Genomic DNA, 27,111 nt, shown 5'->3' with positions numbered 1-27,111 from the left:
AAATGTGCTTTCTCCAGTTCAGACGTGAAATGTGATCATTGCACGGAGTGAGGCAACTCACACTCTGGCTGCTCAAGCTCCACATGTCCTGTGTGACTGTGCACAGTGCTGCTGTGTCAAGGCTGGCACTGGGGGTGCTCTCACAAGCTCCAAATCCACGTCAGTAAAACAAAACAAAAGTGAAAGCTGCTGGTGTGTTTACCAGGATAATTCCCATAGCACTGGGAACCGGAGGCTCTGGTCAGATGTTTACGATGGTTAATCGTAAGCGCATGTAAAGAGGTGAACATTATGTGTGTCAAGAGAGATTATCTGGGGTAGCTTCTCTTCCTAATCCAGCTGGATGCAATCAGCTCATGAGAATTTCTTCCAAAGCAAATTGCCAGGGCTATGGCAGATGACCAGATTTCACAGGACTACTTTGTGGATGAAAAGGCCTTGCCGTTTGAACACTTCAGGAAACCATCTCAATTCCTCCTGGAAATTTCCAAAGGCTGAAGGGCAGCTATATTATTTTGGCCACCTTACGTGTCCTCCTTTTCCAGGTGTTTGAGCATCTCATGAGACTCAGCTGTACGGCCTGCCCAGCTCCCTGTTGGGAAAAAATTGTTCATGATAGTCTTTTGCCAGATTCCTATGGGCTTGGGGTCTGAGAAAACATGATTATAGTCCTGGATGCTGATCAGGCGAGGGGCTAAAATGCAAGGACACCAAAATGGGACGTGGAAAAAATGAGAATATTCTCACTGCTGTGTTATTCAAATCAGGCCAAAAATGCTGTGAATCTTGGAGGAAATTCTGTTTACAGCAGTTTTCCTAAAGCAAGGTGGTGGGCATATCTTGAAAGGATTTAGTGGCCAACCTTTAGAAATTTCACCCATCTCTTTAGCTTGTGCTTTAACTGTGTTTTCATTGTCTGGGCAAGTTTTCACATCACAGAAACTGGAACTTATTAGAGTAACTGGCTCATCCATGTGATCCTGTAACTTTACTGAATCATCTCTTGTCACTGGATTAGGCTTTGATAAACATAAGAAACATGCTATTTTATAGGAGGAGCCCAAAGACACCTCTCACATTGCCTATTGCTAGGAGAATTTTTCTCCAAGTGCCAATTATGAAATTATTTTCATTAGTGTAAGAATGTCTTGATTAAAGAACAGTTTTCAAACAGAGCTCTTGTCCTGGCTGAGGTAGCATCAAATGAACAGATCTGTGCTGAGCACCCTCTTTCTAGCCGGTATGTATAAAGTGTCTGGAGGTTTGAAACAAAACAATCAGCCGCACACACAAGCCTGTTTTGGTGGACTTCAGCCGGGCCATTAACATAACAAAGAAAATATGTGCTTATTCACATTCTATTAATGTTCCATATTTCATAAGTTCTAAAGAAGGAATTGCTTGAATAATGGCAGTAGTAATACATTAGTAAAGTTACTTGTAATCTTCATTGCGATCTGACAACTACAGAAAAATACAGCATGCTGTTGAGTATCCTAAAATGTGTGTATGTATGTGTTGGGCAAGGGGGGATAAGCAGAAAGGTGTATCTGCCACAAACATCATAGGGATCCTTGCTAAAAATACTGTTAAGTGCTTAGTGATGTACAGTTCACAAGAATATTTTTCTTTTTTTTTTTCTTCTTTTTCTTCTTTTTTTGGTCTTCTTCACTGCCAGCCTGAAGAACTCCTCTCCTGTTTTCTAGTTCAGCACTGTGGACTGTGTCCTCAGATGTCCCTGCAACAGAGAAAGCCCTGTAGACCACATAAGGGTTTTGCCACCACTCACGTGGGAGCACTGCCTGTTCAGGGTTTGCATGACATAGCTGCCCAGCACTTAGTGCATAGCTATGGAGGTAACTCAAAAGAAGGCTATTGAAAAGAGCCAGTGGGCTGCAATAAAAAGATTCAAATCTACATGACAATGCCCTGGAATAATGTCTGCATTCCAGCAAAGACAACACATTCACTAGCTTGACTTGCATTTCTTTAAAAATAAATATCCAAGTAACGTTTCACTGACAGGTTTTCATATCATTCTTCTGCCTGGTAGTGGAAATACAGAAAATCAAATAAAGCAAGAGCTTTGTGAGGTGCTTTCCCCTTCCGTTTCCTAAGTTTTGTTTAAATAGTACAGGCTGGGGGTTGCTGATATCAACCTATACAGTTGGGCTGCTGCATGCTTTCCTATACAAAAGATTTTTTTTTTTAAGGATTTTTTTCTTATTGCCAATAGCAGATGGTTAGAATTTGGCATCTGGAGAGATGTTGATCTACAGATACACCTTGTCTTCACGCACAAAAAATCTGTTTTAGAATTAGCTCACTTATAAACTGCTACGGATGTTATTTTCCTACATTAACCTTCTCCAAAGTTGGCAGCATCCCAAAATAATAAGCGAATGTGGCCATTACGAGGTGCAGGTTTCAGCACCTGCAGGTACAAGGGGTGGTGAAGGATGACGAGAGAGCTAAGCCTGCCCACACCTCTCAAAACTTCCAGGCAGCTGGGTTGTGGTTTGAGCATCTGGATTGCCTTTCAGAGGTAGCAGCCTTTGCTGCGGTGGGGCATTGCTCTCTGTGCTGGTCCAGAGAGCACCACTCTGCCTCCGAATACAGGAGCCCAGACCCACAGAGGCAGATGGGGGGTATGGGAGGGGAAGCTCACTGCTGTCTAATGGAATAAATTGTTTGAACCTTCTTCTGCCTAAAAATGTAGAAAACTGCATGTTTAAACTAATAGGGTTCCCAGAAGAAAGGACTGGCCAGTTTTGGTCACTTCTGCCCTGTTGGAGATGTGGGTGCATTGTGGTCTGGTCACACGTGGTTTTGTCCCAGTGGCTGGCCGGGTAGAAGTGCAGAAATAACATTGCTAAGGACAGGCTCTGTATTTTGTTTTAACTTTTAATGACTTTGTGGTACAACACTAACAATTGTCTTCAACATGGCTTAACAGCATGCGTGGGGAGGCTTTCACCCCTGTACTCCTGCATTCCTCCTTGGATGCCCAGGATGAGGGCCTGGGATAAGAAGCCTTTGCTCATTCAAAACTGATTCAGAGCACAGTGTGGACTGAAAATTAGTTCCTCCAAGTCTCTGATTTCAGCCTGCTATAAAACAGTGTGTCTTTGCTGGGAAGAAGATTGTGGAAATAACAAAATGCTTGTGCTTAATACCTGTATGCTTTGCACTTCATAAGCGCAGGCATGGCAACTGTATATGGTAAAGAGCTGCCATACACAAATACACAGTGGTGTTTTTTTATCTCTGTTAACCCTCTGGATTTACCATGATGCTGTCCTTGTCACTTTTTGCTGACAGAAGGAGTCAGAGGTACGGTATCAGAGTGTGCTGGTTTTGGCTGGGATAGAGTTAATGTTCTTCACAGTAGCTGGTATGGGGCTGTGTTTTGGGTTTGTGCTGGAAACAGTGTTGATAACACAGGGATGTTTTCGTTACTGCTGAGCAGTGCTTACACACAGTCAAGGCCTTTTCTGCCTCTCACCCCACCCCACCAGCGAGTAGGCTGGGGGTGCAGAAGAAGTTGGGAGGGGACACAGCCGGGACAGCTGACCCCAACTGGCCAAAGGGATATTCCACACCATATGACATCATGCTCAGCATATAAAGCTGGGGAAAGAAGAGGGAAGGGGTGGACATTTGGAGTTATGGTGTTTTGTCTTCCCACGTAACCGTTATGCGTGATGGAGCCCTGCTTTCCTGGAGATGGCTGAACACCTGCCTGCCGGTGGGAAGTAGGGAATGAATTCCTTGTTTTTCTTGGCTTGCGCACGCAGCTTTTGCTTTACCTATGTATTTATTGCTTTACCTATTGAACTGTCAACTTGTCTCAACCCATGATTTTTCTCACTTTTACTCTTCCGATTCTCTCTCCCATCCCACCGGGGGGGAGTGAGCGAGCGGCTGTGTGGTGCTTAGTTGCCATCTGGGTTTAAACCATGACACAGAGCCATCAGCTCAGGTTGTGGCTGTACATCTGACAGCAGCAGCTCAGACAGCCATCAGCTCCATCAGTGCACCCGGCAAGACACGCGTTGTGCGAACAGGTAGCACAAGTCAACATTTTAAACAGACAAGTGGGAATGAAGTTCCCAGTCCCTGTCATGGTGGGCAGGAGCTCGTATCCCACCTAGCACTAATTGGCACCTTTGCTCTCGCACTCTCTCTCCTCGGCTCTGCCCCACATCACCATGATAGCGAAGCACTGATTAATGACCCCAGTGGAAATGTGGGACCCTGCGTTGCATGGAGCTGAATGCTTTAGACAGCCCCTGGGTGTCACAGCTGAGGCATGCTGGAGGGGGCTTTCTGCTGCCCTTGGACCACTGATAAACAACAGTGTCATTCTTTGAGTCTCTTGAGTGGGATCTCTGTGTGTATTTATACAAATAAGTTGGTAAGAACTAATAATCAGCCCCTTTTTGGCTTTAGCAATAGAGGAGTATGTGCGTTGCATGTGAGGCTGGTACCTGCTGAGACAACTGTCATGTTTTTTGTATTTCTTGGGATTTTTAATGTCTCCTGCCAATGGTGTTAATAAACCAGAAGGGAATTGCACAGGCAGTGCTGCCAGACATACAAATGGAGATGTTACTTTAAAGGAAAAATGTGTGATGTTGGGATACATTTGCATATTCTGTCAGTCATTTTCCCTACCTTCACATGCAATACTAACCAAGTAAAAGACTACACTTGGAGGAAAATAGAAATTGGAAGAGAGGAGAGGAGGGCATCAAGAAAGCTTCTTCTGGTTGGACCATTAGGGTGAAAGGGTAGTGGTTAACAGTTCAAAGTCTAACTGGCAACTTGTTATGAGCAGTCGTCTTCAAGGGTTGATACTGGGGCTGATACTATTTAGCATCATCACCAACAGCTAGGATGATGGGATGGAGTGCACCCTCAACAAATCTGTGGATGACACCAAGTTGTGGTGGTGGGGAGTGGTCACCATATTGGACATTAGGGCTGCCGTTCAGAGGGACCTCAACAATCTGAGAAAATGGACTGACAAAAACCTTATGAAGACCAACATAGACCTGTATCTAGAGCAGAACAAGCTCATACAACAGCACAGGCTGGGGACCAACTGTCTCAGGAGCAGCTCTGTAGAAAACGACTGGGGACCCTGGTAAGCAACAGGCTGCACAGCAGCCAGCAGATGCCCCTGAAGAGATGAAGGCTAACCGCACTCTGTGCTGCACTAGCAAGAGCATACCAGCAGGTCAGGAGAAGAGCTTATGCCTCTTTATTTGGCACTTCTGAGGCCACATAAGGAGCAGTGTCCAGTTTTGGACAGAGTGGGGCAAGGCCAGCAGACAACTTCCAAGACAATTATGGGGCTGGAGCATATAACAGATGAGGAGAGGCTAAAAGAGGTGGGCTTGTGCAGCCTGGAGAAGAACAGGTTAACAGGAGGGGAATAATTGCAGGATCCCACAAGCTGATGGGGATCAAGACAAGGATCAGACAGAAAGGACAAGATGCAACTGTCACAAGATGCAACAAGGGACATTTGGGTTAGATGTCAGGAAAAAAAAAAATTGCAGTGAGAATGGTTCATCACTGGGACATGTTGGCCCTGGAGGTGGCTGGACTTCCATCTCTGGAGATGTTCAGAGGTCAACTTGTCAAGGCCCTAAGCAACCTGCTCTCACTTTGAAGTTGGGCCTGCTTTGTGAGGTGGGTTGGACTACGTGAACTCCAGAGGCTCCTTCCAGGCAAAATTACTCCATGGCTGTGTTGTTTGGACTGTCAATTCCCATTCTGCTTGCAGCCTGCTTATCTCAGTCTTTTCTCTTCTCCTTCCTCTAGCTCACCCTTCATGTGTCAGGAGTACCTTGGCTTGTATGCCTTGGCCTTGGGATGAAAAAATTCAGTTTAGTCTTCAGTCAGCTCTGCCTCTTCACACTGCTCCACATCTGGTCAGACATTTGTGTGTGTGGGGGTCATATGCTTTTGTTCACTTGCCACCATTACTACAAGGATAACTTGAGCTGAGGAGCTGCTTCTGATAGCTGAATTGCAGCCATTGAGGGAAAACTGGTAGTAGTGGGGCAGTTGGATCTTTGAGTTGCTTACAGAAACTGCCATGAGTTATAAAATGTGATTGATTTCAATCACTCTGTCCCTCACAAGGCGTCAACTGCTGTTCTTAAAGCCCAGATTCTCATTTCAGGTAGATTAATATGCTTTTCTGTCATCTTCAAGATAACATCAATAAACCAGGACCTGGCCATTCTGGCAGAAAAGATAACAAATGTTCCTGCTGTCTTTCCAAACAGGATGTCAGCTACTGTTAAAATTGTTATTGTTTTTCTTCAAAATTGCTATTGCCTGTCCTCCTTCAGTCTAATTGTGCTTCCTTTTTCCTCAGCATCTGTATGAATCCTCACCCTCCCTCGGTTGCCAAAGGCACCTCAACGTTACCCACTATGGCATGAAGGTGCACATAAATATACACATAAAAGCATGCACAGACAGGGGAATATCATCAGCCAGCCCTCCATAGCTGGCTATCCCAGCTGCTGTGGAGCTTTGAGCCTCAGCAGAGTTGCAAAACTGCTGGGCTGTGGGGAAGAAAGCGGAGGCACTTACAGCAACATTAAGTTCATTCCAGGCCTCCCCGAGCGAGCCTTGAGTCTCTTCCAAAAAGGAGAGGTACCAATGTCAGAGGCTCAGGGATGGCAGGCCTGAAATCTGCCACACTGCTCCAGCATGGTGTTACCACACAGGTGCTGCCATGTCTTCGGGCTCAACCTACCCCAGGAAGCCAACATGGCTCCGCTTACCACCTGCCTCGGGAGCTGCCTGCAGCCCACTCGCAACAGTGTTTGTTCAGCTGCAATAACGAATGGTGTGAAGCTCATAAACAGCTTGCAGAGACCTGAACATTTCAAATGTGGTGCTACAGAGGCACTAAGTACCATTTAAACACAGTGTGAAAAACTTTCTGTTCTTCCTAAGCTCTTCCCAAGCCATCCTCTTGTCTCCTTCCTACTGATGTTGCCTCTGCAGAGGTGCCGGGCACCTTCGAGGTCAATGCTCCTGCTCTCCTCTGGTGTTTTCTAAGCTATTTCTTTGAAGCGAGGCCCAGAGGGACCTCTCCTCCTCGGGCCTGATGGCTGGGCTGTGACTTATACCTTTGCTTTCTTGTCTGCCTCTCCCCTGTGAAACAAGAATCTCGTCCTCCAAGAGCTGCCAGGCATGGCTTGTTGCTCTCCCCCGGAAAGCACTGCAGTCGTTGGTGCTCATAAGGAAACGGCACTTCTAATGGCAGCAAAGATAGTCCTCGGGAAAGGGAAGATACAAAGCACTAATTCAGCAGAGTTCAGGGACATGGGCAGGTGCTCTGCGTTTAACCTCTGCACCAGTGGTGAGGAGCAGGTGAGCATCAGTGGGGGCTCTGCAGGGAATCCCCTCATCATTTGAAGGAGCTGCCATTATCCGGAGCCGGAGGCACAGGCCAGCTCCTGGGGTAGAGTTAACACCATCACGGCAAGTAAGGCTCCGGCTCTGCAATCCTTGATATCCTGGGAACACCAGAAAAAAGGTAAAGCTTTCCCCAGTTACTTTCTTTGAAATCATCAGTAACTGACTGCTCCACCCAAGCAGCTGTTCATGCAGTTTGCCCCACTCGTCCTCGGGACGGGGGAGGCCCGCTGGGAGTCAGAGGCTGTCTGCTCACAGCTGCAGCCTGCCTGCATCTGCCTGCTGTGGGGTTAGTGGGGAAACACTGCACCTGTCCTTCCAAACCCTGCCTTTGCCCTGCTGTCCTCCCCTCTGGGGACATTCCCACAGCCAGCACTTACCCTGAGCTCTGTTGTGGTGAGCTCGCCTTTCATTTATGGTGTTAAAAGCTTTCTAAATCTGTTTTTTTTCCTTGCAGTTTCCCCTAAGGTAAACACCTCAATTTCAGTCTGAGTCATATCTCCTTACGCCACTTGTGCTGACATGCTGGGGTAAGTGGTGTGAAGTACCTGTCTCTGGCTAGGTGCTGCAGCCCAGCATCCCGCAAGTGTGAGAGCCTTCAAAGTGATATAACAGCCCAGGAGCTGAAGCTATCCAGTATTTTTAAGACTGAGATGCAGACAGCAGCTCATCGTTAGCATTGCAGTCATGATGAAATGCCACACTGGTTCCCATAATGCCACAGAGCAGGCATTGCTTTCTCACCCTGCTCTTTCTTGCCTGACAGCGGGGACATCACTCACAGGGTTTCCTTTTCTTTTGCAGTGATAACTACTGTAGATGCTTCATGGGACTATTGGCAGCCCACAACAAATTATAGCAGCCTTCAGGTAGCTGTGACTTATGCCAGGGCATGGCCTTTGTCGGGGCAGCATGGGATCAAGGGTGCACAAGTCAGGTGGCCTCTGACTGCAGCGTGAATTTTTCTTGCTTTTCTCTATTTATTTCACTGGTTTTGTCCACTCATCAGCTTTTCCTTCCTTGGTTTCCCTTGTTTCCACTTATCTTTCTTAGTCAAAAGCTTATTTGGTCCCTGCAAAGTCACCCTGTAACTGTGTTGCACTTGGGCCCCTCATGGACGGGTTTGAAGGAGGAGTGTCCAGGACACAGGAGGCGCCCTGAGTGCAGCCCCACGGAGGGTGGTGAGACACAGCACCTGCTGCTCCTCCCGTTGGAGTGACAGCCCAAGTATCCTGCACCACCAACCCTTAGGAGAGTGCAGAAGAGGGAAGCTCCCAGTGAAAGAAGTACAACAAAGAGGAGAGAAGACCATGTCACCACCAAGAAAGGCAGGTGGCCTCTTCTGCTTAGGTGTCTACACTCGGCAGCAGTCCAGTGAGAGCAAAACTTGATGTAGCCAAACTGTGCTATAAAGTGAGTATTAAGAGTCCAAAGTCAGGGAGGAACATTAAGGAGCAGCTTTTGCTGCCTTGCTACCTTCCAGGTGACAAGAAATTACTCCATCTGTGTACGCAAAGCCTTGCTTTTCTCATCTCCAGTTCCTGAGCCAGCTTTTCCCAGGAGCACCTCGGTGGTGTGCTGGTCCCCGCTCTGCCTTGTGACAGCTGTGGACTCAGGGCAGCTCTTTTACAGTCCCATGCACAGCCAGTCATCTCTGGCTATAGACTCAGGAGCAGCAATATTATTACATTAGATCAATGTTATACAGATTAACTCTGTTCCCAAGGTCTTATTTAGAGAAGGATTGAGAAGATTTTCATACTGGCTTGTGTTTCTCACAGCTGATTCCTCACAGACTGGTGTTTCTCTTGATTTCTTCACTTTCCTTGTGCAGTTGCCAGGTTTTCTGAGCTCCCTCAGAAGCTAATTGGCCTGGATTTTGCCTTTCTCCCCTTAAGCAGACTTATTGATGACTTTCTTCTCCTGTGCATGCCAGTGTGACTGCAATGGCAATGCTAAGCCCAGACATGTTGCTTTCTTAAGTTTGTCTGCTGTGTGATGCCATTTTCCCAAGGCAAATAGAAAGCATTTTGGCCTGTCACTAACCCAGCAGGTGCCCCGAGGGTTTCTAGCGAGCAGAACAAATGGAAACCTCTTCTCTTTTCCTTGCTATTTATTTGATTTTGCAGTCATTTAACTGTTCTTCCTTATTTTAGAGGTGGTGAAGAAGACAGTCCGATATATAGAGCTTATTTTGTCACTGTGGTCAGTGAAAAACTGAGTGGAGGTCTCAGAGACACAGCCCATGTTTGATCTTCTTTTACCTACAGAGGCTCTCTTAGCTTCTTGGACTTATTTTCTGAAGCTTGTTCTCTCACCAGCCCACCCAGGATCATCTTCATAAAACAGGTTGTCAAAATGGATGGCATATATTGACTTCTAGAAGTCAATGTCTATCGTTCTCCCATGACTGTTAAGGGTGCCCATGCAGACTAGTTAAGACTAAACCTTAAACCCCTAAAAGGAGAGAGGTGAATTCCAGCCTCGAGTGCTCAAACCTGAGTGTTACTCTTGGCCCAGGGAGAGGTGGCTGTGCTACCTGCAAGGCACGGGGGGAAATACAGAAACAGGCATAGCTGGTGGGGGGCTAGTGCTTTCCCCATCTCTCATCCTTTTGTACCCATTTGGTGACCCTACCACTCCTCCCTTTGCTGTACTACTGAATATGTAGCCTCAGGGGAGCTGTAGCCTAGAAGCCGTATGCTTGGAAACCTTTCAGCCCATGGGGCCTGTTTTCCTGGCAGGAGTCACATGGCAGAAATCCTTGCTAAACACTTATAACTCCTAGTTCAAGAGGTTTTGCACCTCTTTTCTTTTTCTTTTCAGTTTTGCTAGGGCAATGGCAGGATCCAGACCACACTATGTTTACAGGAACGTCCATCACATAGTCCCTCGTGCAACCAGGGTGTCCAGTGAAACTGCTGATCCATTGCAAAACCACTTATAACTCCAAGTTCAGTTATGGGCTGCAGTACCGTGTCCTTCCAGTCTTCAGCAATCTGGGATCTTTTTGTAGCTGGGCACTAGAAAAACTAGACAGTAATTTGATTCTGTGAGGTTTCAGTGGTGTTTTGTCTGAGACCATAAAGAGGAGCCATCATTATCCAAACAGCAGATTTACCTCCCATTTATTGTTATGCACATCAGATACTTGCTGAGCCGCTATTCTGCCTGTTAGACACTTGGCCCTAGGCTTGTCCTGGGTCCCCACTCGACTCAGTTCCCACGCCCCCGGTGGGGGACTTGGTGGCCCCATGGGGTGCCCGGTAGCTAGCGGTACTTCCCAGGAGACCTGTGCACGCGTGGGGCCATGGAGGCAGGTGGCTCCCTGAGTGGGCAAGGCTATAGGTCTGTGGGTGCTGGAAGCTAGATCCCTGCAGCAGGAAGGGCAGTGGCACCGCTGGGACCATGCAGTGGGTGTAAAACATAAATGAAACCTGAATAGTGAAAAATAAATAAGCAAAAAGTAAAATGGAAAGCTCATCCTAAGGAGGTGCCATGACACAGCACTGATTTTATTCAGACTTTTTTCTCTTACCCTCTTCTAACAATACGATTCCTCTGTCCTTACCCTGCCAGGACTGGAAGAGATGCATTTTCCATGCAGCACTTGCCATGAGGTTTGGAAACATACCCTGTTTCCCTGCTCCCTCCCTGCCTCTCAGCGCTTCCCATGGACCTGATCCTGTGCCACGCTGTGCATCCTGGCACTCCGGGGGTGAAAGACAGGGTCCTCCCTGAGTAGCAGCAAGACAATGCAGGAATACTGATGTGTAGCTTTAATGAATGGCGAGACAGAAGTAGCATTTGCTAGGAATAGTCTTGTAACGCAGATTTCTGGTGTATATTTGGCTCATATCTGCTACAACAGTTTAATGGATATTTGCCATTAATATACTTCTGTTAAAAAGGGGGAAAAAAAGGAATAAAAGGAGATTATTCTTGGAAGCAAATCTTACAGTTTTCTACGCTTCTCTGCCAGCCACTTTATTTTGGTCCTGCTGAGGCAGTGATCTCACCGAAGCCATGGTGTTGGCCAAGGGCCAGCTCGTGAGGCTGGCTACAGCTGCAGCCTCCCAGAAATGAACACCTTGAGGGAGGTGGGGGGGATGAGCCTGCCCACCCTCCATGCCACCATCAAGCTGTGAGTGGGGCAAGAGCCAGGCAACGCAGCACCACTGAGCCCATCGCATAGGGCGATGGTGGGACCTGGGGGCAGAGGGGCTGCAGCAGGACTCTCAAGGACACTGTGGCCTGGATATTTTTCCCAGCAAAACCAGTGTCTTTATCAGCAGTCCCACAATGTGCCGAGCCCGTAGCTCCGTCCAAGAAGCAGAGATATGGTGATGCAGTGAACTCACAGCATAGTCTGGCTCCTTCCAGTGGCCTGGCCATCTGTGAATATCTTGGTGGCAGTGTGTAGGCATCAGCCTCACACAGGAGAAGCGATGGATCAGCAGTTTCACTGGACACCCTGGTTGCACGAGGGACTATGTGATGGACGTTCCTGTAAACATAGTGTGGTCTGGATCCTGCCATTGCCCTAGCAAAACTGAAAAGAAAAAGAAAAGAGGTGCAACACCTCATTGCATTGCATTGTGCAAGGCCAACCGTTCTGCAAAGACAGAGGAAAGCAAAACTCCCTTTTCTCCCTTTGCTCTGGTGTTAAGGGATCCTGCTCCCCCTGCCTGACTTCCATTACCGTCTGTCTCTCCATTGGCTTAAAGCCATAGGATTTTCCCAGTTAGAAGCGCTGCTGTAATAGTACCTCTGGGAGGAATGGTAAGCACAGCTGGATCCTGCCAGTGTTTTACACACAAGCATATATACACGTGCACATACGCGTTTCCCTGGCTGTATTTGGGGACATGGTCTCCTGTTGGACACTTTTTTTGCTGTGTTCCTCTTCTCCTCCCCACCCTCTCACATGAGACATGTGACACATGACAGGACTGCCACTTCATTACATGATGATAACCCCTTCACATCAGCTCCCCTTCTGCCATTTCAACTGAAAAGCTCTTAAAATACTTAGCCAGGGAAAAAAGAAAGTCCTTTTTGCATGAGAAAGATACACAAATTTCAGCCTGCAACTAAAGGAGTAATTGCACATGTGCCATTTGCACATGACCTAACCCCCTCTCTGTGTTGACAAAACAGTCTTTGCTGTGACTGATGTTCTCAGCTGCTGTTTTGTTTCCTTAAAAAAATCTGAGCCCGGGCAATGCATTTCAGTCCATTTGGGAGCTGCCAAGGGTCACTTTGAGAAACCCCTGGAAGCTAGTTAGGGGAGGGGGGTTTGCTGCTCTTGTTTAAACATCTCTGGGCCAAGATTTTCAAACGCATTTAGAAACCTAAGGGTTTAGAGTAGGTGCCTAGGGGATTTTCAAGAAAACCTGCACTACTTATCTGTAAATTGCAACCTTTAAGTATTTCTGAAAATCCGACCCTAAGTTGTGGGCTGAATGAAAGCAGAGCCGTCATGACAGGCATCGGCAGAGCTCTCGGTGATGCCTGGATGTAGCACCATGAGGCATGCCAGCAAAATTTTTTCCCTGTGGAGTAGCACAGCTGACTTTGCTTTGGCTTGCCAGGACAAAGCACCACACCAAGGCAGGCAGAGAGTGAGGAACTGTGAGGGGAGGGTTTTTTGTTGATAATTGGGAAGGAGAAAAATGTTTTGGGTCAGATCAGACCTGTCGCGTTCCTTGACATAAGGCTGGACAGGAAGGGCAACTGTGTATTTTTAAAGATAAACAACCAGTTCACCAATTAAGCTGGTGCCTTAGCAGAGCAAGCACAGCTGTCTGTAGGTGGTTGCTTGAGAGCAAGCATTGAGATCCCTGCAAGGGGAGGGGGGACCCTTCCTCCCACTGCTGTTTTCCTGGTCTTGCCATGGAGGGAAGGCAGGTCTCTCCGCCTGGCAGTCTCACCCCTCCCAAATCCGCAGCACGGTCACTGTACGCCACCCCAAAAATATGGGAGCCTCTCCAGTTGCTGGATCCATGCATTGCTACTGAAGCTGTGATGTTTGGCAGTCTCTCTCCCCTCCTGCTTAGTACCTGTGCCCGTACTGCAGTATTTCCAAATCCCGTCCCACCTGCTTTGTCCCACTGAGGTGTAGCTCCTGGTGATGTCTTCCCTTCCTTTCTTTTTTGGGAAAGGCCAGCAACCCCTTGTGTGCCCCAGCTTACTCTCCTCTTTAGTGCAAAAGCTCTCACGCCCTGATCCCCTGGGAACTACAGATGAAATGTAGTTTCCACTTCAGAGCACGCACAGGCTCTTGAAAAGCCTCCCTGGCTGTTTGTCTGGGGTTTTGTTTGGAGGGGGCTCTTGGGATGTCGGGGAGCATGGGAGGAAATAATGGCATCAGGTGTTACATGAGGAGCCCCGAGCTAGGCGGCGCACTCAGGATGCACTCCGCAAAATGGAAAATAATTTGGAAATTATTATCATTCCCAAAGGCCAAAATCCTGGACTCGGCGCCGGTGAGCAGCTGCCAAGCTGTGCACTGAGGGGAAGGAGTCTTGCTACTGAGTAGAAGAGAAATTGCTTCACCACCATTAGGTCAGCCTGGGGATGAGGGAGAAAAACAGGTGCCCTATTTAAGCACTGCCAGCAAGATTTTTACATCCTGGAAGGGGAAGCACTGATTCAGATCAGAACACTGTTATCCGAGCCTGGGCCTCTGAGAGCACCTCCAGGCCAGCAGGTCTCCAGCCGCTTTCTGCAAAGGGATGAGTTGCCTCTGACATCCCTCAGCCATGGGCTTTTCCCTGGTCCGAAGCACAAAGCTGCTGCGAGACATATCCTGCTCTTCTTGCTAAGGAAAGGCAAAGTTTCCCTGTGGGCTACTTGAGAGCAGAGAGGCTTATTCTGAACATGTTGCCCCGTGCTGGGTGTGTGGGCAGGGGAAGACATGGCTCTCCCTCCCGTAAACTGTTCAGTGCAAGGCGAACAGAGTGTGACATCCCATACTGCCTGAGCAAGCATCCTGGGGAGCGTGTGTCAGATGCTACACGGCATCTTTTTTAGCAAAGCAAGCTAATCCTTGTGCCACCTGCAGCTCTCCCAGAAGAGTGCTGGCGAGAGGCAGGCTAGGGGCACACTCGCCGGCACTCAGCAGGAGTGGGCAGGAGGGCACCTTGCCTGCGGGGAGAAGGGAAGCCCTGAAGCCTGGGAAGGGAAATGGACTTGTAGAAACACACTCACACAGGTGGCAGGGAGACATGGTGGGAAAAAATAGGTTGTTGAAAGAGACAGGAGTCAACTCAGCAAACAGCAAGCAGAACAGGACAGAAAAATCCAAAGCCTTGCCTCTCCTCTCTTCTCCTCTCCTCTCCTCTCCTCTCCTCTCCTCTCCTCTCCTCTCCTCTCCTCTCCTCTCCTCTCCTCTCCTCTCCTCTCCTCTCCTCTCCTCTCCTCTCCTCTCCTCTCCTCTCCTCTCCTCTCCTTGGGGTTCAAGCAAGCTGGAGAGGGGGTTGCAAAACATTTGTTGCCCTGGCTTGGATATTTCTGGCATGAGTATTTTCCCATTGCCTGTGTCCTGTTAGGTGACTGAGGGGAGAGAGGTGGGAATGCAGTTCCTGTGAACAGCACCGGCCCTTTTGTGTACCTGGCTGCTTCGCATGACAGCCCATTTTGTGCATGAAGGCAGATAGGCTGCAGGAAACTGGGAGAAACAATGAGGTTCTGCTTTGCTGGTGCAACAGCTTGACGAGTGTTGGAGAGGAAACGCTTCGATGACAAGGACAGGGTGAGCCAGAGGCCGGAGGGCACATTTTTCATGCTGCGAGGGCTTTTTGGTGTCAGCACTGCACTCGCACAATAAAGCTCAGTACAGGGCAGTGCTTGGCTGGTGGGGTCAGTGCCTCTCGGCGAGGGGGCAGGGGGTTCCCAGTTTGAGAACCGTGGAAGACTACAGGGAAAAAAAGCCTTAGGAGTTGTCCCTGAGAAGGGATGAGCAGCCCCTGTGAGAGGTGGCAATGCTGCCTCCTTGCGCAAATCTGAGCTGGAGACAGCATAGCCCCAGAAGTCATCTTCCAGCAGAGGAAAGGAGCCCTGCCGAAGCCCCATTGCAGGTCTGGAGCTGTGTTCAGCACCCATCTGAAAATCCAACTCATGCTGAGGCAGTTCAGGGGGAACTAAATGCTTTAGAAACTAGCCTGAATTACAAGTGCCCATCTCCTTCAGTTCTGCCCCTACCGAGCCTTTAACTTCCCCACCCAGCTTCGGGTGGTATTATGAGGGTGAAATCGTTGACATTTATGAAGTGCTTTGAAGATAAAAAGCGATATTAAGTTTTACTGGGCCAAGATCTGAGGCTCACATTTAATCTTCCTCAAGCTGTCAGACACAAATCTCACACGAGGAGTTTACCGCATGCTGTTTGTAAGCAGTGCAAGGAGCTGCCCCCCATTCCCATGCCCACCCCCCTGCCCTGTCAGCTCTCCCATCACAACTCTTTCCCGCGCTGGCTGCAAGCTGGAGTGCTGAGATGATCCGAGTTACAGCACTGCAGAACTGCAGACTCATTAAAACAAAGAGGGAAAACAGGAGGCGAAGATGAAGCTACACAAGAGAGAGGGAAGACTGGCACGAGGTTTGTGTACATGTTTATATTATCCTAGTCATTTAGGATACACATTGAAGTAGCCTCTGAAACTTGTTTTCAGCTGGGGCTCCTGTTGTGCTCAGAGCTGTATCAACACAAGCCATTCCCTGCCCCATCCCTGCCCCAAAGTGGTAGACGAGGCAAATGATGGATCTGAATACACGAGGGAGCGGAGGAAAAAAGCACCCATCAACAAGGCAAGCCAGGAGCCTAGAGCACCAGACTCCTTATCGCTGTCAAATTTCCTACAGGCATTGCAAGGAAGAGGAGTTTTAAATTGCTTTTACACACCCCTGCCTGCTTGAGCACACAGAAAAGACAGCAGTGGCTTCAGAAGCAAGGCTGGTATTTTGTTCAGTATGTGGCCCCATGCCTTATTTGCAGTTTGCCATGTAAGCGCTGCTGTCAGGCAGGACCTATTTATTTCCTCCAGGCTTTTCTATGGGGCTCATCACTATGACATGGGAGGACTTCAGACATCAGTTAAATTCTTCCCAGAACAACCCTGTGAGACTGAAGAAGGGGAAATAAGAGGAAACGCTTTGTGGCTCAGGGCTCATCTCTGCTGCAAACCAAGCCCAAATTTCAAGTTAGGTACATGGAAAACAAGAAACTCTGATGACCTTTGGGTTAAGCGACTCACCCAGCTTTGCGTGGGAATCTTGTGGCAAAGGCTGGACTAACATCTAGTGCTCCTGGACAGTATTCAGATCAGTTAACCCCCATGAAATTGCTCCTTCTCCTCCTGAAGTCCCTTCCCTCACTCATTCAAGACACAGTTTCTTCACCAAAAGACACTCCCTCTCTACCCAACCATGATGTATCCACAAGGTGTCCATATACTGGACAAGGTGTGCTACAGGGACTAAATAAATGGCTCTAAAGGCTGTATGCAATTGATATGCAAAGCAAAAGGGAAAACTGGGTTCACACAGGCATCTTCTAGACTTTAAGTACCTGGAATTTATGCTCCGAATCCCTTTTTCTGCACTAAAGGATGTATGTGGGGAATGTGTGGCGGAGTGTGCAATCTTTCTAGTTTTCCTGCCTGCCCTGCTCCTTCTCCCAAGCAACTCTCCTTGCCCATTTGGCTTGGAGTTGGGCAGCACCCTCCCAGCCTCGCATTGCCTGCACCCAGCAGTGACACCACTGAAGTTTTAGCTATGCAACCCAGGGATGCCTCCCTGCTACTGAGGCTAAGTGATACAGCACAGCTTGCGTTGCTCACCAAGGCTTTCTCCTGGCCCTGGGCAGGCTTTGCCTGGGGGGAGCCATCCCTGGCATGTGCCACTGAACCGTGCCCAGGGACTGTTGGCTGTGGACCAACACGGTGCCAAGGAACATGCAAATTATTTTTTTTTTTTTTTTTTTTTTTTTTTTTTTAATCATTGAGGTTGGAAGAGACCTCTAAGATCATCGAGTCCAACCGTCAACCCAACACCACCAGGCCCACTAAACCATGTCCCTAAGCGCCTCATCTACACGTCTTTTAAATACCTCCAGGGATGGGGACTCCACCACTTCCCTGGGCAGCCTGTTCCAATGTTTCACCACTCTTTCAGTAAAGAAATTTTTCCTTACATCCAATCTAAACCTCCCCTGCCGCAACTTGAGGCCATTTCCTCTCGTCCTATCGCTTGTTACTTCGGAGAAAAGACCAACACCCACCTCGCTACAACTTCCTTTCAGGTAGTTGTAGAGAGCGATGAGGTCTCCCCTCAGCCTCCTTTTCTCCAGGCTGAACAGTCCCAGTTCCCTCAGCCGCTCCTCATAAGACTTGTGCTCCAGACCCCTCACCAGCCTCGTTGCCCTTCTCTGGACACGCTCCAGCACCTCAACGTCCTTCTTGTAGTGAGGGGCCCAAAACTGAACACAGTATTCGAGGTGCGGCCTCACCAGTGCCGAGTACAGGGGCACGATCACTTCCCTACTCCTACTGGCCACACTATTTCTGATACAGGCCAGGATGCCATTGGCCTTCTTGGCCGCCTGGGCACACTGCCGGCTCATGTTCAGCCGGCTGTCGACCAGCACCCCCAGGTCCTTTTCCGACAGGCAGCTTTCCAGCCACTCTTCCCCAAGCCTGTAGCGCTGCATGGGGTTGTTGTGGCCGAAGTGCAGGACCCGGCACTTGGCCTTGTTGAACCTCATACAGTTGGCCTGGGCCCATCCATCCAGCCTGTCCAGGTCCCTCTGCAGAGCCTTCCTACCCTCGAGCAGATCAACACTCCCACCCAACTTGGTGTCGTCTGCAAACTTACTGAGGGTGCACTCAATCCCCTCATCCAGATCATCAATAAAGATATTAAACAAGACCGGCCCCAGTACTGAGCCCTGGGGAACACCGCTCGTGACCGGCCGCCAACTGGATGTAACTCCATTCACCACAACTCTCTGGGCCCGGCCGTCCAGCCAGTTTTTGACCCAGCGCAGAGTCCACCTGTCTAAGCCGTGAGCCGCCAGCTTCTCGAGGAGAATGCTGTGGGAGACAGTGTCAAAGGCCTTGCTGAAGTCCAGGTAGACCACATCCACAGCCTTTCCCTCATCCACTAGGCGGGTCACCTGGTCATAGAAGGAGATCAGGTTGGTCAAGCAGGACCTGCCTCTCATGAACCCGTGCTGGCTAGGCCGGATCCCCTGGTTGTCCCGCTCATGCCTTGTGAGCGCCCTCAAGATGAGCCGCTCCATAATCTTCCCCGGCACCGAGGTCAGGCTGACAGGCCTGTAGTTCCCCGGATCCTCCTTCCGGCCCTTCTTGTGGATGGGCGTCACATTGGCAAGCCTCCAGTCTTCCGGAACCTCCCCCGTTAACCAGGACTGCTGATAAATGATGGAGAGCGGCTTGGTGAGCACCTCCGCCAGCTCCCTCAGCACTCTCGGGTGGATCCCATCCGGCCCCATAGACTTGTGAGTGTCCAGGTGGCATAGCAGGTCATTGACTGCTTCCTCCTGGATTACGGGGGGTTCATCCTGCTCGCCGTCCCCGTCTTCCAGCTCGGGGGGCCGAGTACCCTGAGGATAACTGGTCTGCCTGTTAAAGACTGAGGCAAAGAAGGCATTGAGTACCTCAGCCTTTTCCTCATCCTCAGTGACAATGTTCCCCCTTGCATCCAATAAAGGATGGAGATTCTCCTTGGCTCTCTTCTTGTCATTAATATATCTGTAAAAACTTTTTTTGTTGTCTTTAACGACAGCGGCCAGATTGCGTTCTAGCTGGGCTTTTGCCTTTCTCATTTCCTCTCTGCACGACCTAACGAGATCCCTGTACTCTTCTTGAGTCGCCTGCCCCTTCTTCCACAAGCGGTAAACTCTCCTTTTTTTCCTGAGTCCCAGCAAGAGCTCCCCGTTCAGCCAGGCCGGTCGTCTTCTCCGCCCATTCTTCTTACGGCGTACAGGGACAGCCTGCTCCTGCGCCTTTAAGACTTCCTTCTTGAAGATCGTCCAGCCTTCCTGGACCCCTTTGCCCTTCAGGACCGTCTCCCAGGGGACTCTCTCAACCAGCGTCCTGAACAGGCCAAAGTCCGCCCTCCGGAAGTCCATGGTTGCAGTTTTGCTGCCCCCCCTCCTTACTTCACCAAGAAGCGAGAATTCTATCATTTCATGGTCGCTAAGCCCAAGACGGCCTCCGACCACCACATCTCCCACCAGTCCTTCTCTGTTGGTAAACAGCAGGTCGAGCGAGGCACCTCCCCTGGTAGGCTCACTTACCAGCTGTGTCAGGAAGTTGTCTTCCACACACTCCAGGAACCTCCTAGACTGCTTCCTCTCTGCCGTGTTGTATTTCCAGCAGACATCCGGGAAGTTGAAGTCCCCCACGAGAACAAGGGCTAGCGATTGAGAGACTTGTGCCAGCCGCTTATAGAACGCTTCATCCGCCCCTTCATCCTGGTTGGGTGGTCTATAACAGACTCCCAGCAGGATATCTGCCTCGTTGGCCTTCCCCCTCATCCTTACCCATAGACACTCAACCGTACCATCATCACAATCGTTGAGCTCTATACAATCAAAACACTCCCTAACATACAGGGCCACCCCACCGCCTCTCCTTCCTCGCCTGTCCCTTCTGAAGAGTCTGTAGCCATCCATTGCAGCACTCCAGTCGTGAGAGTCACCCCACCATGTTTCTGTGAGGGCGACTAAGTCATATCTCTCCCGCTGCACAATGGCTTCCAGCTCCTCCTGCTTGCCGCCCATGCTGCGTGCATTGGTGTATATGCACTTGAGCTGGGCTATCGATTTCGCCCCCGGCATCGGCACGCCACCCCTCGGCTCACCTCTAGCGAGCCTGGTTTTATCCCCTTCCCCCTTCGAACCTAGTTTAAAGCCCTCTCAATGAGCCCTGCCAATTCATGAGCCATGATCCTTTTTCCCTTGTGAGACAGCTGGACTCCGTCTGTCACCAGCAGGCCCGGTGCCATGTAAACCTCTCCATGATCAAAAAAGCCAAAATTCCTCCGACGGCACCAGCCCCTGAGCCACGCGTTGATCAGGTGTGTTTTCCTGCTCCTTTCGGTATCCTTCCCTGCCACTGCAGGGATAGAGGAAAACACTACCTGTGCTCCCGATCCTTGAACCAGTCGCCCCAGTGCCCTGAAGTCCCTTTTGATCGCTGCAGGACTTCTCTCCACAACCTCATCACTGCCAGCCTGTATAACCAGCAGCGGGTAGTAATCAGAAGGCCGTACTAAACCAGGGAGCTTCCTAGTGATGTCTCTGACCCGGGCCCCAGGGAGGCAGCAGACTTCCCTGTGGGACGGGTCCGGTCGGCATATCGGGCCCTCTGTTCCCCTCAGAAGGGAATCGCCTATGACAATTACCCTCCTTTTTTTCTTAGCAGAGGCAGTCGTAATGCGTGGGGCTGACTGCCTCACCCTAGGCGACCCCCCGGATGGACCTTCATCTACGTCCTCGCTTGCCTCGCCCTCAAGTTCCAGGGCCCCATATCTGTTGTGTAAAGGCAACCGGGAAGGTGAGGGAGGCCGGGCAGGGGTTTGCCTGGCACGCCGAGCAGGGACCCGTTTCCATCCCCCCCCGTCGCTTAGGTCCCCTCTTTCTACCTGGTGGCAAGAAGGCAGGGGGTCCTCTGCTTCTTGCGGAGCCTCCTTCTGCTGCCTCTGCCTCAGGGATGGTAGGGTGTGGCTCCACCAATCTATCTCCCTCATTTGTGTGCAGATGATCAAAGGCTGGTGTCTGAGCCCACACCATGGCCTTGTTTCATATACTAGCATAAAGGTAGCTGGAGAGGCCAGGAGAGGCAAGCTTTTCATTTCTAGTGACCATGACCCAAAGAAGGATGCTACTGGAGAGGTAAGCAGCAGGATAAGGCTTCTGGAGGGTGAAGGTCATCTGCCACAGCTCAGCCCCCTGTTTCCCCTCGCAGCACCGAGGACATGTTGCAGTCTGTGAGGCACCACAGGGTCTCACAAGCTCTTCCAGAGCCTCAGAGGTGCAGAGGCTTTGCACCAAAACCTGCTGTGCAGGAGCTGTGCCTCATCTGCCCTGCTGGGGCCACACAGAGAAGGGCAGGGGACTGAGTGTAGGACACAATGCTGGCGTAAGGCAGCCAGATGTTGTGGGGGAGGACAGGGCTTGCCATTGCCTGCCAAAGCTGCTGTGAGAGCAGACCCACCACTGCAGGAACGTCATGCTCTCCCTGGGCCGGACTCTGCCCACAGCTAACCATGCAGCTAGCAGTCTTTAATGAGCTTCGTCAAACTGACATTATGGTCAAATTGAGGCAGTTTTTTATGGGGATTGTAAAATGAAGATTGTCCCTGACAAAAGGCAACTCCCGCTGCAGGTTTCAGGCTTTGACTTTGAACTACGGTGCTGTGGGTTCTTCAAACCAAACCAAAAATAGGTAATTTTTTAGCAGAATATTTTTGCCTTGGCTATGCTCTTTTGGGTTTTGGGTTTCTTTCCCAAAAACAGATAAGATTTTTTGGCTGAAGCTCTCCCTCACTGTAGGGAGGACACAGGGGCATGGAAAATTTCAGGGCCTAAAGGCTTAAAGCATTTGTCAAAATTATAATCAGCAGACAAAAAGGGCTTATACCAGGAAGCATGAGGCGGTCTCAACAATGTGACACTACCAGTTCAGCTTAAAATACATCTAAGATATATTTTATAAGGCCTCATATACTCTGTTAGATTGTGTTTCTATAGTGCTAATGTACTTCACCCCTGAGAGAAGTGTGTGGGCTTCTGGCAGGAGAGGAAGCAAGAGCTAGGAGGAAAGGACGTGAAAGAAGAGCTAGACGCCTTCTTGCTTTTCAGTCAGCCAGCTCTCCCTGGTCCCTGCAGCTGCCAAGAACTTTTGTATGACAATAGCAGTAACACAAAAACCTGTTAAATATAGATTCAACTGAATTTAGATTGAGGAGAAGCATCTATAGTAATCAAGGTTTGGTGGATGTGTCTTGAATATGTCATTGTTCTTAATTATCGAGCTCTGCACACCTGCAGCAAATATATTAAAAGAAAAAAAGTTTTCCAGCATGCTGCTGCTTGCTAAGTGAAGTGAAGGCATGACAGCTCTGGTTTTGCCTTTACAAACTCAAGACAGTGAAACTTTACCAGTTTTGTCTCCAGCCTTTTACTTCCCAAGATGCCAGTTATGGCATAGGTCTCCAAGACATTCCAGACTCTTTTGTACTCCGTCTTTAAAAAACCTTTATGAGAAGGGGCACAATGGCTTATCAAGATGCTCGTGAGCTGTGACCATACAGGCTGAAAACTAGAGCTGAATAGATCCGAGAAGAGCCAGACTCTTTGTGTGATTGGCAAATAGCAGCTACAGACAATACTCAAGGCAGAGCTGTGTGCATACTTGAAACCCTTTCCTGGGGCTTCGCAAAGACCACCACAATGTGCTGAGGAGCTCCAGCAGCGCTGTTGGGTCTCCACACCGGGGGCAGCTCATGGATGTACTGGAGGACAGAGGGATGGAAATCCTCTGCAAGACGGTGTGCCTCCTCCACTCACGTTAAAGTTGCAGCACAAACTCTTTCCCCCCCCCCAGGGTTGGGGGAAAGGTGACTACGCTTTTCCCTTGCTGCCACGGCTACATCTCCTGGAGATAACCCTGCTCTCACCTTTAATCTCAGAAGTCCAGATATCTGGTGTAGGGGTGCTCCCCGTGCCACCAAGCTGTGCACTCCTGCAATAACAGGCTGGGGCAGGCAGTACCTTCGGCTGTATCTACACAGACATAGCCACAGTTTAGTGTGCAACTTCCTGAGCCAGGACTAATTTAACTGGCTTTAGCAGTGGTAATTGTATAGCTGCAGTGGCACAGAGTTTGGTGCTGGCCAAATCAGCCCATAAGGAAGTCTGTTGCATGACAGCAATGCAGATACACTCTTACTTTAGGAGTAACCCATAAATACTTTTTCAGGAAAAAAAACCAGAAGTACAATATGCTAAAAAGCAAAGGTTTGCAGTAAGGTGTTCTTTCCAGAAGGCCCCTGAAACAGCTCGAGATAGCATGACAGGTACGTGACCTGGTCACTCCTTCCATTGCCAGGGTTACTCTGCAGAAAATACACGGAGTAAAAATGGAGAAGAAATGCTGTAAGTAAAAACTGATCTGAGAATACCCAGGCCTGAAGCCATATTTAAATGCATGGCTTGCTTCACTGGATGGTGCTGGGCATGGAAAGGCTTGGCTTTGTTTCCCCCCTTTTTCTTTTTAGTCTTTGTGGCTGATGGTAACAGCATTGCCTGAGTATTCATAGAAGCATGCGCATACCTTGGTAGACAGACACTCCCCTTAGAAAAGAGTTCTCTCACCTTAGTCTGCGACAGGGGTGGATCTGGTTTTGGCCAGCATGCAAACTGCCAGGCACTGTGGTTACTTCTGCAGCTCTCTCATGCGATGGGACTGGGGCGTAAGCCTTTACTCTGCTGCATGGGAGGAGAAAGCAAGCCCTGGAGGGTAACTTTGCTGGACGTGCCTGCCTTTCTGATTCCTGCCTCCTGAGCCTACCGGACAGGTGGGTTGGGGATAGCAGTGGGGAGAGGGTGGGGGTGTCTTGACTGATGTGTTGACACTGCCTACAGCAGTCAGCAATGTTGAGCTTGGTAGCTGGGCTTGGTAACACGGCTGAGCAGAGAGGAAAGCCATCGCCACCTGGCCAAGGACAGCTGCAGAGTGGATCCTCCAGGGATCAGAGGCAACTAGGGAGCAGACTGTGCCCTGAGGCACTTTCTCATGCTGAATAGCACTTTATTTGCCCCACAGCCCAGGGGGAGTCAGGAGCATTGCTTGTGCCTTGGGGCAGGAAGGAAGAATGAACAAGAATGATGCCTTCAGTGACTGCTTTCAGCCCAGCATCCTATTTCTATTATATCCATACAGCAGACTTTTCACCTGTGGTTGACTCTTTTACTTCCACCTCTATGCCAGATCACAGTTTAGTTTGTATCCATATGGTGCTAACAATGTGGGATTCATGAGGAGAGCTGACGGGCAATGCAGAGATGCAATAACCACATACAAGTATATCATAGTGGCAGCGTGAGGAACTGCGAAGGTCTCTGCTCTGCCAAGTGGGGAACTCATACAGCAGGACAATTTGGTATTTCCAGGTTATTTACAGGCGGTGCTGAAAAGCTTGTGCTGGGCTGTGTTGTTAACCTGTTCGGATGCACTTATGGAGAAGAAATGTGAAGCCAGAGACTGGCACAGCTGTCATTTGTCTGATTTCTGTGTGCGGTTCCTGAAAACAGGGGAACTGAAATTTGTGTTCACGAGTACCCAGTTTATAGTACCTGTTCACCTCCAGTGCTGCAAAGCTTCATATATCTACTTCCATCATGGGCACTGAAGAGCAATGAAGTGTACAATGCATAGACTTTTCCATCAGTTAAAAGGAAAGGTGGTGATCCCACTACTCTTCTTTATGATGGTCCTGCTCCCTGAGTCCCTTAGGAAAAAACTAGAAGCAAGAAGAAATTGTTTGCAGTTACCATCACTGAACACAAAGAGAAGCTGTGGCAGACAGTGGGCCAGACAAAAGTCACCTAAGACAAAATGCTATTGCAGCCATCAGTGGTGGAGCTGAACACTCAGGTTTTGTTTCTTGTCCTGAAGTCAGGAATAAAACCATCTGAAGGAGGCTCCCAGGGTGGCTCTCAGTAGAGAGATCCTCTGAAGAGCAAAGCGATGAATGACAATATCAAACTTGCCTGTGGTCTATTTCGGAGCTGGCTAAATGCTGAAAAAGTTGTGGCAGGTTCAGATCCTTTCCAAACTGTGACCCCTCGATGCCTTCCTTGTCCTCCTCCTTTTCACTCTCTCCTCTCCATCCACCCACATTTCCTGTGGGGCAACACAAGGGGCACAGAGCGGTGTCACTCCTCTCGAAACCTGGCTACCAAAGGCCATGATTAACCCATAGCCCCATCCTAGTAGAACATTTGACCTTGTTGATTATTAACAGCGTGTTATGCAAGGGATAAAATCCTGCCTTCTGGGACCAAGAGCCTGTGCCTATAAAAGGGCATAGACAGTGAGGGTGTCTCCCTCCATACGAGCGTGACTTGGCTGACCTATGGGTATTTCTGTCGTGCAGCTGGATGTCGAGCCAGCCAAACAGCGAGTTACCTTCCTTTTGTTTTGCTTCATTTCAGAAAAGAAAGAATTGCAAAGACATACAAAGAGCTTGGAGCTGTTGTCGCATTGACATTTTATTTCGCAAAGCGACATGAAATGAAGGGCTTGTCCCTAGTGCCAGGCCTTTAAAAGCCTTGGGATTGGAAATTTATGTGACTCTTAACCCCTCATGTTGTTACAGACTGTGACCCCGGGTAGTTTAATAAGGTGGCTCCCCTCTCCGCTCCATCAGAAGGCTGCTCAGGGGAGATAAGGAGGCAGAATTCAGTCCCAGACCTCACATTTGCTGTCAATGGCAGTGGCAGGCAGCTGGGGCTGCTGCCCTCGGGGCTGCCTGGCTGCCGGGGAGGTAGTGCTTGGCTCTGCCGGGGCAGCGCTTGCCTCTGTCCCAGCTCAGCTCCAGCTGGCACAACCACCAGAGCCCTTGAAACTCTGCTCGGCAGTGGCTGAGCCTCCAAGGCGCTTATTTCCACCTTCCCCACGGCTCCAAAACCACTGGGAGCTCCCCGCTCCCAGCTTGGGGAATGCAGTCGGACCACGTTGGAGATCCACAGGGGCTGCATCTGATGCAGGATCCCACTAGCAGCCCTGGCAAGCAGGGGCAGGCAGTGCTGTCCTGCTCAGCGTGCGTGAATCACAGGCCTCGCTCCCACTGAGAAGGAGGGGCATCTCAGACACAGGTCTCCCCTGCTCAGGCAGTGCCTCAGCTGCCAGGTATCGGCTGCCTGGGGAGTGTCCCTCTATCTGCCTTGGGAATGCGTGCGCCAGCATGACCAGACCAGCCAAATCTTCTTCCGCCTTTCCTTTGCGTTTTATTCTGCCTTGGTTTGGCAGCTTCCTTCTCCCCTTGAGGGCTCTGAAGGACACCCCACCCCCCCCCCCCCCCCACCTACCTCAGACACTGTGTTAGAGCTTCTAATTCAGCCATGCTGAGGCTGCTGGTTGCAGGACAATTCCTCACCGTGCTCAGCAGACATGAGGACCAAAGCACTGCTGGTGCGCTGTGAAGGAGGGAGGGGAGGAAAGAGGCAATTTCCATCCATTTTTCTCCTAGCAGCTTCATCAAAGCAGCAACCACTGGGTATCATCAGTTTTGCCTGTAGTCAGAGGCAGCCACCAGGTCTGGGGAGCAGACCTGGGCAATTGCCTTGGTGGTCCCTTGCTAAGCAGTACCAGCAAATCCCATACGCCAGGGCCACTCGTGCCACCACAAACCGCTGCACCATCAAGCGTCCTATGCTGCAAGGTGGCACAAGATGGCACACATCAGGCTTGGCAGCACAAACACAGCACAAGCGTGTGTGCCTCCCAGCATGTGTAGGCTGGTTATTGAAGCCCAGTTCTTGTTGCACAACTGGTGATGGTTGTGCCTTTGTGTCAAATAAATCTGGTGCCTGGTTTGAGTTTTGAGGTCACAGGAAATTGCAGAGCC

Source organism: Aptenodytes patagonicus, chromosome 3, assembly GCF_965638725.1.
Source record: "Aptenodytes patagonicus chromosome 3, bAptPat1.pri.cur, whole genome shotgun sequence".
Lineage (NCBI taxonomy): Eukaryota > Metazoa > Chordata > Aves > Sphenisciformes > Spheniscidae > Aptenodytes > Aptenodytes patagonicus.
Note: the sequence above shows the minus strand (reverse complement) of the source record.